Genomic DNA, 15038 nt, shown 5'->3' with positions numbered 1-15038 from the left:
TTAACACTGATCAGTGAGTCAGTAACTAGGGGCACAGAGTGAGGATTATCACTGATCAGTGAGTCAGTAACTAGGGCACAGAGTGAGGATTATCACTGGTAAGTGAGTCAGTAACTAGGGCACAGAGTGAGGATTATCACTGATCAGTGAGTCAGTAACTAGGGCACAGAGTGAGGATTATCACTGGTCAGTGAGTCAGTAACTAGGGGCACGGAGTGAGGATTATCACTGGTCAGTGAGTCAGTAACTAGGGCACAGAGTGTGGCTTATCACTGGTCAGTGAGTCAGGAACTAGGGCACAGAGTGAGGATTATCACTGGTCAGTGAGTCAGTCACAAGGGGCACAGAGTGAGGATTATCACTAATCAGTGAGTCAGTAACTAGGGGCACAGAGTGAGGATTATCACTGGTCAGTGAGTCAGTAACTAGGGGCACAGAGTGAGGATTATCACTGATCAGTGAGTCAGTAACTAGGGGCACAGAGTGAGGATTATCACTGGTCAGTGAGTCAGTAACTAGGGGCACAGAGTGAGGATTATCACTGATCAGTGAGTCAGTAACTAGGGGCACGGAGTGAGGATTATCACTGGTCAGTGAGTCAGTAACTAGGGCACAGAGTGTGGATTATCACTGGTCAGTGAGTCAGTAACTAGGGCACAGAGTGAGGATTATCACTGGTCAGTGAGTCAGGAACTAGGGTCACAGAGGGAGGATTATCACTGGTCAGTGAGTCAGTAACTAGGGCACAGAGTGTGGATTATCACCGGTCAGTGAGTCAGTAACGAGGGCACAGAGTGAGGATTATCACTGGTCAGTGAGTCAGGAACTAGGGTCACAGAGTGAGGATTATCACTGGTCAGTGAGTCAGTAACTAGGGGACAGAGTGAGGATTATCACTGGTCAGTGAATCAGTAACTGGGGCACAGAGTGAGGATTATCACTGGTCAGTGAGTCAGTAACTAGGGCACAGAGTGAGGATTATCACTGGTCAGTGAGTCAGTAACTAGGGCACAGAGTGAGGATTATCACTGGTCAGTGAGTCAGTAACTGGGGCACAGAGTGAGGATTATCACTGGTGAGTGAGTCAGTAACTAGGGCACAGAGTGAGGATTATCACTGGTCAGTGAGTCAGTAACTAGGGCACAGAGTGAGGATTATCACTGGTCAGTGAGTCAGTAACTGGGGCACAGAGTGAGGATTATCACTGGTCAGTGAGTCAGTAACTAGGGTCACAGAGTGAGGATTATCACTGGTCAGTGAGTCAGTAACTAGGGGACAGAGTGAGGATTATCACTGGTCAGTGAATCAGTAACTAGGGCACAGAGTGAGGATTATCACTGGTCAGTGAGTCAGTAACTGGGGCACAGAGTGAGGATTATCACTGGTGAGTGACTCAGTAACTAGGGCACAGAGTGAGGATTATCACTGGTCAGTGAGTCAGTAACTAGGGTCACAGAGTGAGGATTATCACTGGTCAGTGAGTCAGTAACTAGGGGACAGAGTGAGGATTATCACTGGTCAGTGAATCAGTAACTAGGGCACAGAGTGAGGATTATCACTGGTCAGTGAGTCAGTAACTAGGGTCACAGAGTGAGGATTATCACTGGTCAGTGAGTCAGTAACTAGGGCACAGAGTGAGGATTATCACTGGTCAGTGAGTGAGTAACTAGGGTCACAGAGTGAGGATTATCACTGATCAGTGAGTCAGTAACTAGGGGACAGAGTGAGGATTATCACTGGTCAGTGAGTCAGTAACGAGGGGCACAGAGTGAGGATTATCACTGGTCTATGAGTCAGTAACTAGGGCACAGAGTGAGGATTATCACTGGTCAGTGAGTCAGTAACTCGGGAACAGAGGGAGGATTATCACTGGTCAGTGAGTGAGTAACTCGGGCACAGAGTGAGGATTATCACTGGTCAGTGAGTGAGTAACTAGGGTCACAGAGTGAGGATTATCACTGATCAGTGAGTCAGTAACTAGGGGACAGAGTGAGGATTATCACTGGTCAGTGAGTCAGTAACGAGGGGCACAGAGTGAGGATTATCACTGGTCTATGAGTCAGTAACTAGGGCACAGAGTGAGGATTATCACTGGTCAGTGAGTCAGTAACTCGGGTTCAGAGGGAGGATTATCACTGATCAGTGAGTCAGTAACTAGGGGCACAGAGTGAGGATTATCACTGATCAGTGAGTCAGTAACTAGGGCACAGAGTGAGGATTATCACTGGTAAGTGAGTCAGTAACTAGGGCACAGAGTGAGGATTATCACTGATCAGTGATTCAGTAACTAGGGCACAGAGTGAGGATTATCACTGGTCAGTGAGTCAGTAACTAGGGGCACGGAGTGAGGATTATCACTGGTCAGTGAGTCAGTAACTAGGGCACAGAGTGTGGCTTATCACTGGTCAGTGAGTCAGTAACTAGGGCACAGAGTGAGGATTATCACTGGTCAGTGAGTCAGTCACAAGGGGCACAGAGTGAGGATTATCACTAATCAGTGAGTCAGTAACTAGGGGCACAGAGTGAGGATTATCACTGGTCAGTGAGTCAGTAACTAGGGGCACAGAGTGAGGATTATCACTGATCAGTGAGTCAGTAACTAGGGGCACAGAGTGAGGATTATCACTGGTCAGTGAGTCAGTAACTAGGGGCACAGAGTGAGGATTATCACTGATCAGTGAGTCAGTAACTAGGGGCACGGAGTGAGGATTATCACTGGTCAGTGAGTCAGTAACTAGGGCACAGAGTGTGGATTATCACTGGTCAGTGAGTCAGTAACTAGGGCACAGAGTGAGGATTATCACTGGTCAGTGAGTCAGGAACTAGGGTCACAGAGGGAGGATTATCACTGGTCAGTGAGTCAGTAACTAGGGGACAGAGTGAGGATTATCACTGGTCAGTGAATCAGTAACTGGGGCACAGAGTGAGGATTATCACTGGTCAGTGAGTCAGTAACTAGGGCACAGAGTGTGGATTATCACCGGTCAGTGAGTCAGTAACGAGGGCACAGAGTGAGGATTATCACTGGTCAGTGAGTCAGGAACTAGGGTCACAGAGTGAGGATTATCACTGGTCAGTGAGTCAGTAACTAGGGGACAGAGTGAGGATTATCACTGGTCAGTGAATCAGTAACTGGGGCACAGAGTGAGGATTATCACTGGTCAGTGAGTCAGTAACTAGGGCACAGAGTGAGGATTATCACTGGTCAGTGAGTCAGTAACTAGGGCACAGAGTGAGGATTATCACTGGTCAGTGAGTCAGTAACTGGGGCACAGAGTGAGGATTATCACTGGTGAGTGAGTCAGTAACTAGGGCACAGAGTGAGGATTATCACTGGTCAGTGAGTCAGTAACTAGGGCACAGAGTGAGGATTATCACTGGTCAGTGAGTCAGTAACTGGGGCACAGAGTGAGGATTATCACTGGTCAGTGAGTCAGTAACTAGGGTCACAGAGTGAGGATTATCACTGGTCAGTGAGTCAGTAACTAGGGGACAGAGTGAGGATTATCACTGGTCAGTGAATCAGTAACTAGGGCACAGAGTGAGGATTATCACTGGTCAGTGAGTCAGTAACTGGGGCACAGAGTGAGGATTATCACTGGTGAGTGAGTCAGTAACTAGGGCACAGAGTGAGGATTATCACTGGTCAGTGAGTCAGTAACTAGGGTCACAGAGTGAGGATTATCACTGGTCAGTGAGTCAGTAACTAGGGGACAGAGTGAGGATTATCACTGGTCAGTGAATCAGTAACTAGGGCACAGAGTGAGGATTATCACTGGACAGTGAGTCAGTAACTAGGGTCACAGAGTGAGGATTATCACTGGTCAGTGAGTCAGTAACTAGGGCACAGAGTGAGGATTATCACTGGTCAGTGAGTGAGTAACTAGGGTCACAGAGTGAGGATTATCACTGATCAGTGAGTCAGTAACTAGGGGACAGAGTGAGGATTATCACTGGTCAGTGAGTCAGTAACGAGGGGCACAGAGTGAGGATTATCACTGGTCTATGAGTCAGTAACTAGGGCACAGAGTGAGGATTATCACTGGTCAGTGAGTCAGTAACTCGGGAACAGAGGGAGGATTATCACTGGTCAGTGAGTGAGTAACTCGGGCACAGAGTGAGGATTATCACTGGTCAGTGAGTGAGTAACTAGGGTCACAGAGTGAGGATTATCACTGATCAGTGAGTCAGTAACTAGGGGACAGAGTGAGGATTATCACTGGTCAGTGAGTCAGTAACGAGGGGCACAGAGTGAGGATTATCACTGGTCTATGAGTCAGTAACTAGGGCACAGAGTGAGGATTATCACTGGTCAGTGAGTCAGTAACTCGGGTTCAGAGGGAGGATTATCACTGGTCAGTGAGTCAGTAACTAGGGCACAGAGTGAGGATTATCACTGGTCAGTGAGTGAGTAACTCGGGCACAGAGTGAGGATTATCTCTGGTCAGTGAATCAGTAACGCGGGCACAGAGTGAGGATTATCACTGGTCAGTGAGTCAGTAACTAGGGCACAGAGTGAGGATTATCACTGGTCAGTGAGTGAGTAACTCGGGCACAGAGTGAGGATTATCACTGGTCAGTGAGTCAGTAACTAGGGGCACAGAGTGAGGATTATCGCTGGTCAGTGAGTCAGTAACTAGGGCACAGAGTGAGGATTATCACTGGTCAGTGAGTCAGTAACTAGGGGCACAGAGTGAGGATTATCACTGGTCAGTGAGTCAGTAACTAGGGGACAGAGTGAGGATTATCACTGGTCAGTGAGTCAGTAACTAGGGCACAGAGTGAGGATTATCACTGGTCAGTGAGTCAGTAACAGGGGCACAGAGTGAGGATTATCACTGGTCAGTGAGTCAGTAACAAGGGCACAGAGTGTGGATTATCACTGGTCAGTGAGTGAGTAACTCGGGCACAGTGTGAGGATTATCACTGATCAGTGAGTCAGTAACTAGGGCACAGAGTGAGGATTATCACTGATCAGTGAGTCAGTAACTAGGGGCACAGAGTGAGGATTATCACTGGTCAGCGAGTCAGTAACTAGGGCACAGAGTGAGGATTATCACTGATCAGTGAGTCAGTAACTAGGGCACAGAGTGAGGATTATCACTGCTCAGTGAGTCAGTAACTAGGGCACAGAGTGAGGATTATCACTGATCAGTGAGTGAGTAACTAGGGGCACAGAGTGAGGATTATCACTGATCAGTGAGTCAGTAACTAGGGGCACAGAGTGAGGATTATCACTGATCAGTGAGTGAGTAACTAGGGGCACAGAGTGAGGATTATCACTGGTCAGTGAGTCAGTCACAAGGGGCACAGAGTGAGGATTATCACTGGTCAGTGAGTCAGTAACTAGGGGCACAGAGTGAGGATTATCACTGATCAGTGAGTCAGTAACTAGGGGCACAGAGTGAGGATTATCACTGATCAGTGAGTCAGTAACTAGGGCACAGAGTGAGGATTATCACTGGTCAGTGAGTCAGTAACTAGGGCACAGAGTGAGGATTATCACTGGTCAGTGAGTCAGTAACTAGGGCACAGAGTGAGGATTATCACTGGTCAGTGAGTCAGGAACTAGGGTCACAGAGTGAGGATTATCACTGGTCAGTGAGTCAGTAACGAGGGGCACAGAGTGAGGATTATCACTGGTCTATGAGTCAGTAACTAGGGCACAGAGTGAGGATTATCACTGGTCAGTGAGTCAGTAACTCGGGTTCAGAGGGAGGATTATCACTGGTCAGTGAGTGAGTAACTCGGGCACAGAGTGAGGATTATCACTGGTCAGTGAATCAGTAACGCGGGCACAGAGTGAGGATTATCACTGGTCAGTGAGTCAGTAACTAGGGCACAGAGTGAGGATTATCACTGGTCAGTGAGTGAGTAACTCGGGCACAGAGTGAGGATTATCACTGGTCAGTGAGTCAGTAACTAGGGGCACAGAGTGAGGATTATCGCTGGTCAGTGAGTCAGTAACTAGGGCACAGAGTGAGGATTATCACTGGTCAGTGAGTCAGTAACTAGGGGCACAGAGTGAGGATTATCACTGGTCAGTGAGTCAGTAACTAGGGGACAGAGTGAGGATTATCACTGGTCAGTGAGTCAGTAACTAGGGCACAGAGTGAGGATTATCACTGGTCAGTGAGTCAGTAACAGGGGCACAGAGTGAGGATTATCACTGGTCAGTGAGTCAGTAACAAGGGAACAGAGTGTGGATTATCACTGGTCAGTGAGTGAGTAACTCGGGCACAGTGTGAGGATTATCACTGATCAGTGAGTCAGTAACTAGGGCACAGAGTGAGGATTATCACTGATCAGTGAGTCAGTAACTAGGGGCACAAAGTGAGGATTATCACTGGTCAGCGAGTCAGTAACTAGGGCACAGAGTGAGGATTATCACTGATCAGTGAGTCAGTAACTAGGGCACAGAGTGAGGATTATCACTGCTCTGTGAGTCAGTAACTAGGGCACAGAGTGAGGATTATCACTGATCAGTGAGTCAGTAACTAGGGCACAGAGTGAGGATTATCACTGGTCAGTGAGTCAGTCACAAGGGGCACAGAGTGAGGATTATCACTGGTCAGTGAGTCAGTAACTAGGGGCACAGAGTGAGGATTATCACTGATCAGTGAGTCAGTAACTAGGGGCACAGAGTGAGGATTATCACTGATCAGTGAGTCAGTAACTAGGGCACAGAGTGAGGATTATCACTGGTCAGTGAGTCAGTAACTAGGGCACAGAGTGAGGATTATCACTGGTCAGTGAGTCAGTAACTAGGGCACAGAGTGAGGATTATCACTGGTCAGTGAGTGAGGAACTAGGGTCACAGAGTGAGGATTATCACTGGTCAGTGAGTCAGTAACTAGGGGACAGAGTGAGGATTATCACTGGTCAGTGAATCAGTAACTGGGGCACAGAGTGAGGATTATCACTGATCAGTGAGTCAGTAACTAGGGTCACAGAGTGAGGATTATCACTGATCAGTGAGTGAGTAACTAGGGTCACAGAGTGAGGATTATCACTGATCAGTGAGTCAGTAACTAGGGGACAGAGTGAGGATTATCACTGGTCAGTGAGTCAGTAACGAGGGGCACAGAGTGAGGATTATCACTGGTCTATGAGTCAGTAACTAGGGCACAGAGTGAGGATTATCACTGGTCAGTGAGTCAGTAACTCGGGCACAGAGTGAGGATTATCACTGGTCAGTGAGTGAGTAACTCGGGCACAGAGTGAGGATTATCACTGGTCAGTGAGTCAGTAACTTGGGCACAGAGTGAGGATTATCACTGGTCAGTGAGTGAGTAACTCGGGCACAGAGTGAGGATTATCACTGGTCGGTGAATCAGTAACGCGGGCACAGAGTGAGGATTATCACTGGTCAGTGAGTCAGTAACTAGGGCACAGAGTGAGGATTATCACTGGTCAGTGAGTGAGTAACTCGGGCACAGAGTGAGGATTATCACTGGTCAGTGAGTCAGTAACTAGGGGCACAGAGTGAGGATTATCGCTGGTCAGTGAGTCAGTAACTAGGGCACAGAGTGAGGATTATCACTGGTCAGTGAGTCAGTAACTAGGGGCACAGAGTGAGGATTATCACTGGTCAGTGAGTCAGTAACTAGGGCACAGAGTGAGGATTATCACTGGTCAGTGAATCAGTAACTAGGGCACAGAGTGAGGATTATCACTGGTCAGTGAGTCAGTAACTGGGGCACAGAGTGAGGATTATCACTGGTCAGTGAGTCAGTAACTAGGGGACAGAGTGAGGATTATCACTGGTCAGTGAATCAGTAACTAGGGCACAGAGTGAGGATTATCACTGGTCAGTGAGTCAGTAACTAGGGTCACAGAGTGAGGATTATCACTGGTCAGTGAGTCAGTAACTAGGGCACAGAGTGAGGATTATCACTGGTCAGTGAGTGAGTAACTAGGGTCACAGAGTGAGGATTATCACTGATCAGTGAGTCAGTAACTAGGGGACTGAGTGAGGATTATCACTGGTCAGTGAGTCAGTAACTAGGGCACAGAGTGAGGATTATCACTGGTCAGTGAGTCAGGAACTAGGGTCACAGAGTGAGGATTATCACTGGTCAGTGAGTCAGTAACTAGGGGACAGAGTGAGGATTATCACTGGTCAGTGAATCAGTAACTGGGGCACAGAGTGAGGATTATCACTGGTCAGTGAGTCAGTAACTAGGGTCACAGAGTGAGGATTATCAATGGTCAGTGAGTCAGTAACTAGGGTCACAGAGTGAGGATTATCACTGGTCAGTGAGTGAGTAACTAGGGTCACAGAGTGAGGATTATCACTGATCAATGAGTCAGTAACTCGGGTCACAGAGTGAGGATTATCACTGGTCAGTGAGTGAGTAACTAGGGTCACAGAGTCAGGATTATCACTGATCAGTGAGTCAGTAACTAGGGGACAGAGTGAGGATTATCACTGGTCAGTGAGTCAGTAACTAGGGTCACAGAGTGAGGATTATCACTGATCAGTGAGTCAGTAACTAGGGGACAGAGTGAGGATGATCACTGGTCAGTGAGTCAGTAACTAGGGTCACAGAGTGAGGATTATCACTGGTCAGTGAGTGAGTAACTAGGGTCACAGAGTGAGGATTATCACTGATCAGTGAGTCAGTAACTAGGGTCACAGAGTGAGGATTATCACTGGTCAGTGAGTGAGTAACTAGGGTCACAGAGTGAGGATTATCACTGATCAGTGAGTCAGTAACTAGGGGACAGAGTGAGGATTATCACTGGTCAGTGAGTCAGTAACGAGGGGCACAGAGTGAGGATTATCACTGGTCTATGAGTCAGTAACTAGGGCACAGAGTGAGGATTATCACTGGTCAGTGAGTCAGTAACTCGGGCACAGAGGGAGGATTATCACTGGTCAGTGAGTGAGTAACTCGGGCACAGAGTGAGGATTATCACTGGTCAGTGAGTCAGTAACTTGGGCACAGAGTGAGGATTATCACTGGTCAGTGAGTGAGTAACTCGGGCACAGAGTGAGGATTATCACTGGTCAGTGAATCAGTAACGCGGGCACAGAGTGAGGATTATCACTGGTCAGTGAGTCAGTAACTAGGGCACAGAGTGAGGATTATCACTGGTCAGTGAGTGAGTAACTCGGGCACAGAGTGAGGATTATCACTGGTCAGTGAGTCAGTAACTAGGGGCACAGAGTGAGGATTATCGCTGGTCAGTGAGTCAGTAACTAGGGCACAGAGTGAGGATTATCACTGGTCAGTGAGTCAGTAACTAGGGGCACAGAGTGAGGATTGTCACTGGTCAATGAGTCAGTAACGAGGGCACAGAGTGAGGATTATCACTGGTCAGTGAGTCAGTAACTAGGGCACAGAGTGAGGATTATCACTGGTCAGTGAATCAGTAACTAGGGCACAGAGTGAGGATTATCACTGGTCAGTGAGTCAGTAACTGGGGCACAGAGTGAGGATTATCACTGATCAGTGAGTCAGTAACTAGGGGACAGAGTGAGGATTATCACTGGTCAGTGAATCAGTAACTAGGGCACAGAGTGAGGATTATCACTGGTCAGTGAGTCAGTAACTAGGGTCACAGAGTGAGGATTATCACTTGTCAGTGAGTCAGTAACTAGGGCACAGAGTGAGGATTATCACTGGTCAGTGAGTGAGTAACTAGGGTCACAGAGTGAGGATTATCACTGATCAGTGAGTCAGTAACTAGGGGACAGAGTGAGGATTATCACTGGTCAGTGAGTCAGTAACTAGGGCACAGAGTGAGGATTATCACTGGTCAGTGAGTCAGGAACTAGGGTCACAGAGTGAGGATTATCACTGGTCAGTGAGTCAGTAACTAGGGGACAGAGTGAGGATTATCACTGGTCAGTGAATCAGTAACTGGGGCACAGAGTGAGGATTATCACTGGTCAGTGAGTCAGTAACTAGGGTCACAGAGTGAGGATTATCAATGGTCAGTGAGTCAGTAACTAGGGTCACAGAGTGAGGATTATCACTGGTCAGTGAGTGAGTAACTAGGGTCACAGAGTGAGGATTATCACTGATCAGTGAGTCAGTAACTAGGGTCACAGAGTGAGGATTATCACTGGTCAGTGAGTGAGTAACTAGGGTCACAGAGTGAGGATTATCACTGATCAGTGAGTCAGTAACTAGGGGACAGAGTGAGGATTATCACTGGTCAGTGAGTCAGTAACGAGGGGCACAGAGTGAGGATTATCACTGGTCTATGAGTCAGTAACTAGGGCACAGAGTGAGGGTTATCACTGGTCAGTGAGTCAGTAACTCGGGCACAGAGGGAGGATTATCACTGGTCAGTGAGTGAGTAACTCGGGCACAGAGTGAGGATTATCACTGGTCAGTGAGTCAGTAACTTGGGCACAGAGTGAGGATTATCACTGGTCAGTGAGTGAGTAACTCGGGCACAGAGTGAGGATTATCACTGGTCAGTGAATCAGTAACGCGGGCACAGAGTGAGGATTATCACTGGTCAGTGAGTCAGTAACTAGGGCACAGAGTGAGGATTATCACTGGTCAGTGAGTGAGTAACTCGGGCACAGAGTGAGGATTATCACTGGTCAGTGAGTCAGTAACTAGGGGCACAGAGTGAGGATTATCGCTGGTCAGTGAGTCAGTAACTAGGGCACAGAGTGAGGATTATCACTGGTCAGTGAGTCAGTAACTAGAGGCACAGAGTGAGGATTATCACTGGTCAGTGAGTCAGTAACTAGGGCACAGAGTGAGGATTATCACTGGTCAGTGAGTCAGTAACTAGGGCACAGAGTGAGGATTATCACTGGTCAGTGAATCAGTAACTAGGGCACAGAGTGAGGATTATCACTGGTCAGTGAGTCAGTAACTGGGGCACAGAGTGAGGATTATCACTGGTGAGTGAGTCAGTAACTAGGGCACAGAGTGAGGATTATCACTGGTCAGTGAGTCAGTAACTAGGGTCACAGAGTGAGGATTATCACTGGTCAGTGAGTCAGTAACTAGGGGACAGAGTGAGGATTATCACTGGTCAGTGAATCAGTAACTAGGGCACAGAGTGAGGATTATCACTGGTCAGTGAGTCAGTAACTAGGGTCACAGAGTGAGGATTATCACTGGTCAGTGAGTCAGTAACTAGGGCACAGAGTGAGGATTATCACTGGTCAGTGAGTGAGTAACTAGGGTCACAGAGTGAGGATTATCACTGATCAGTGAGTCAGTAACTAGGGGACAGAGTGAGGATTATCACTGGTCAGTGAGTCAGTAACGAGGGGCACAGAGTGAGGATTATCACTGGTCTATGAGTCAGTAACTAGGGCACAGAGTGAGGATTATCACTGGTCAGTGAGTCAGTAACTCGGGAACAGAGGGAGGATTATCACTGGTCAGTGAGTGAGTAACTAGGGTCACAGAGTGAGGATTATCACTGATCAGTGAGTCAGTAACTCGGGTCACAGAGTGAGGATTATCACTGGTCAGTGAGTGAGTAACTAGGGTCACAGAGTCAGGATTATCACTGATCAGTGAGTCAGTAACTAGGGGACAGAGTGAGGATTATCACTGGTCAGTGAGTCAGTAACTAGGGTCACAGAGTGAGGATTATCACTGATCAGTGAGTCAGTAACTAGGGGACAGAGTGAGGATGATCACTGGTCAGTGAGTCAGTAACTAGGGTCACAGAGTGAGGATTATCACTGGTCAGTGAGTGAGTAACTAGGGTCACAGAGTGAGGATTATCACTGATCAGTGAGTCAGTAACTAGGGTCACAGAGTGAGGATTATCACTGGTCAGTGAGTGAGTAACTAGGGTCACAGAGTGAGGATTATCACTGATCAGTGAGTCAGTAACTAGGGGACAGAGTGAGGATTATCACTGGTCAGTGAGTCAGTAACGAGGGGCACAGAGTGAGGATTATCACTGGTCTATGAGTCAGTAACTAGGGCACAGAGTGAGGATTATCACTGGTCAGTGAGTCAGTAACTCGGGCACAGAGGGAGGATTATCACTGGTCAGTGAGTGAGTAACTCGGGCACAGAGTGAGGATTATCACTGGTCAGTGAGTCAGTAACTTGGGCACAGAGTGAGGATTATCACTGGTCAGTGAGTGAGTAACTCGGGCACAGAGTGAGGATTATCACTGGTCAGTGAATCAGTAACGCGGGCACAGAGTGAGGATTATCACTGGTCAGTGAGTCAGTAACTAGGGCACAGAGTGAGGATTATCACTGGTCAGTGAGTGAGTAACTCGGGCACAGAGTGAGGATTATCACTGGTCAGTGAGTCAGTAACTAGGGGCACAGAGTGAGGATTATCGCTGGTCAGTGAGTCAGTAACTAGGGCACAGAGTGAGGATTATCACTGGTCAGTGAGTCAGTAACTAGGGGCACAGAGTGAGGATTGTCACTGGTCAATGAGTCAGTAACGAGGGCACAGAGTGAGGATTATCACTGGTCAGTGAGTCAGTAACTAGGGCACAGAGTGAGGATTATCACTGGTCAGTGAATCAGTAACTAGGGCACAGAGTGAGGATTATCACTGGTCAGTGAGTCAGTAACTGGGGCACAGAGTGAGGATTATCACTGATCAGTGAGTCAGTAACTAGGGGACAGAGTGAGGATTATCACTGGTCAGTGAATCAGTAACTAGGGCACAGAGTGAGGATTATCACTGGTCAGTGAGTCAGTAACTAGGGTCACAGAGTGAGGATTATCACTTGTCAGTGAGTCAGTAACTAGGGCACAGAGTGAGGATTATCACTGGTCAGTGAGTGAGTAACTAGGGTCACAGAGTGAGGATTATCACTGATCAGTGAGTCAGTAACTAGGGGACAGAGTGAGGATTATCACTGGTCAGTGAGTCAGTAACTAGGGCACAGAGTGAGGATTATCACTGGTCAGTGAGTCAGGAACTAGGGTCACAGAGTGAGGATTATCACTGGTCAGTGAGTCAGTAACTAGGGGACAGAGTGAGGATTATCACTGGTCAGTGAATCAGTAACTGGGGCACAGAGTGAGGATTATCACTGGTCAGTGAGTCAGTAACTAGGGTCACAGAGTGAGGATTATCAATGGTCAGTGAGTCAGTAACTAGGGTCACAGAGTGAGGATTATCACTGGTCAGTGAGTGAGTAACTAGGGTCACAGAGTGAGGATTATCACTGATCAGTGAGTCAGTAACTAGGGTCACAGAGTGAGGATTATCACTGGTCAGTGAGTGAGTAACTAGGGTCACAGAGTGAGGATTATCACTGATCAGTGAGTCAGTAACTAGGGGACAGAGTGAGGATTATCACTGGTCAGTGAGTCAGTAACGAGGGGCACAGAGTGAGGATTATCACTGGTCTATGAGTCAGTAACTAGGGCACAGAGTGAGGGTTATCACTGGTCAGTGAGTCAGTAACTCGGGCACAGAGGGAGGATTATCACTGGTCAGTGAGTGAGTAACTCGGGCACAGAGTGAGGATTATCACTGGTCAGTGAGTCAGTAACTTGGGCACAGAGTGAGGATTATCACTGGTCAGTGAGTGAGTAACTCGGGCACAGAGTGAGGATTATCACTGGTCAGTGAATCAGTAACGCGGGCACAGAGTGAGGATTATCACTGGTCAGTGAGTCAGTAACTAGGGCACAGAGTGAGGATTATCACTGGTCAGTGAGTGAGTAACTCGGGCACAGAGTGAGGATTATCACTGGTCAGTGAGTCAGTAACTAGGGGCACAGAGTGAGGATTATCGCTGGTCAGTGAGTCAGTAACTAGGGCACAGAGTGAGGATTATCACTGGTCAGTGAGTCAGTAACTAGAGGCACAGAGTGAGGATTATCACTGGTCAGTGAGTCAGTAACTAGGGCACAGAGTGAGGATTATCACTGGTCAGTGAGTCAGTAACTAGGGCACAGAGTGAGGATTATCACTGGTCAGTGAATCAGTAACTAGGGCACAGAGTGAGGATTATCACTGGTCAGTGAGTCAGTAACTGGGGCACAGAGTGAGGATTATCACTGGTGAGTGAGTCAGTAACTAGGGCACAGAGTGAGGATTATCACTGGTCAGTGAGTCAGTAACTAGGGTCACAGAGTGAGGATTATCACTGGTCAGTGAGTCAGTAACTAGGGGACAGAGTGAGGATTATCACTGGTCAGTGAATCAGTAACTAGGGCACAGAGTGAGGATTATCACTGGTCAGTGAGTCAGTAACTAGGGTCACAGAGTGAGGATTATCACTGGTCAGTGAGTCAGTAACTAGGGCACAGAGTGAGGATTATCACTGGTCAGTGAGTGAGTAACTAGGGTCACAGAGTGAGGATTATCACTGATCAGTGAGTCAGTAACTAGGGGACAGAGTGAGGATTATCACTGGTCAGTGAGTCAGTAACGAGGGGCACAGAGTGAGGATTATCACTGGTCTATGAGTCAGTAACTAGGGCACAGAGTGAGGATTATCACTGGTCAGTGAGTCAGTAACTCGGGAACAGAGGGAGGATTATCACTGGTCAGTGAGTGAGTAACTCGGGCACAGAGTGAGGATTATCACTGGTCAGTGAGTCAGTAACTAGGGCACAGAGTGAGGATTATCACTGGTCAGTGAGTGAGTAACTCGGGCACAGAGTGAGGATTATCACTGGTCAGTGAGTCAGTAACTAGGGGACAGAGTGAGGATTATCACTGGTCAGTGAGTCAGTAACAAGGGCACAGAGTGTGGATTATCACTGGTCAGTGAGTGAGTAACTCGGGCACAGTGTGAGGATTATCACTGATCAGTGAGTCAGTAACTAGGGCACAGAGTGAGGATTATCACTGATCAGTGAGTCAGTAACTAGGGGCCCAGAGTGAGGATTATCACTGGTCAGTGAGTCAGTAACTAGGGCACAGAGTGAGGATTATCACTGATCAGTGAGTCAGTAACTAGGGCACAGAGTGAGGATTATCACTGCTCAGTGAGTCAGTAACTAGGGCACAGAGTGAGGATTATCACTGATCAGTGAGTCAGTAACTAGGGCACAGAGTGAGGATTATCACTGGTCAGTGAGTCAGTCACAAGGGGCACAGAGTGAGGATTATCA

The sequence above is a fragment of the Heterodontus francisci genome, chromosome 33 (genome assembly GCF_036365525.1).
Source record: "Heterodontus francisci isolate sHetFra1 chromosome 33, sHetFra1.hap1, whole genome shotgun sequence".
Lineage (NCBI taxonomy): Eukaryota > Metazoa > Chordata > Chondrichthyes > Heterodontiformes > Heterodontidae > Heterodontus > Heterodontus francisci.
This window is presented reverse-complemented; position numbering follows the sequence as displayed.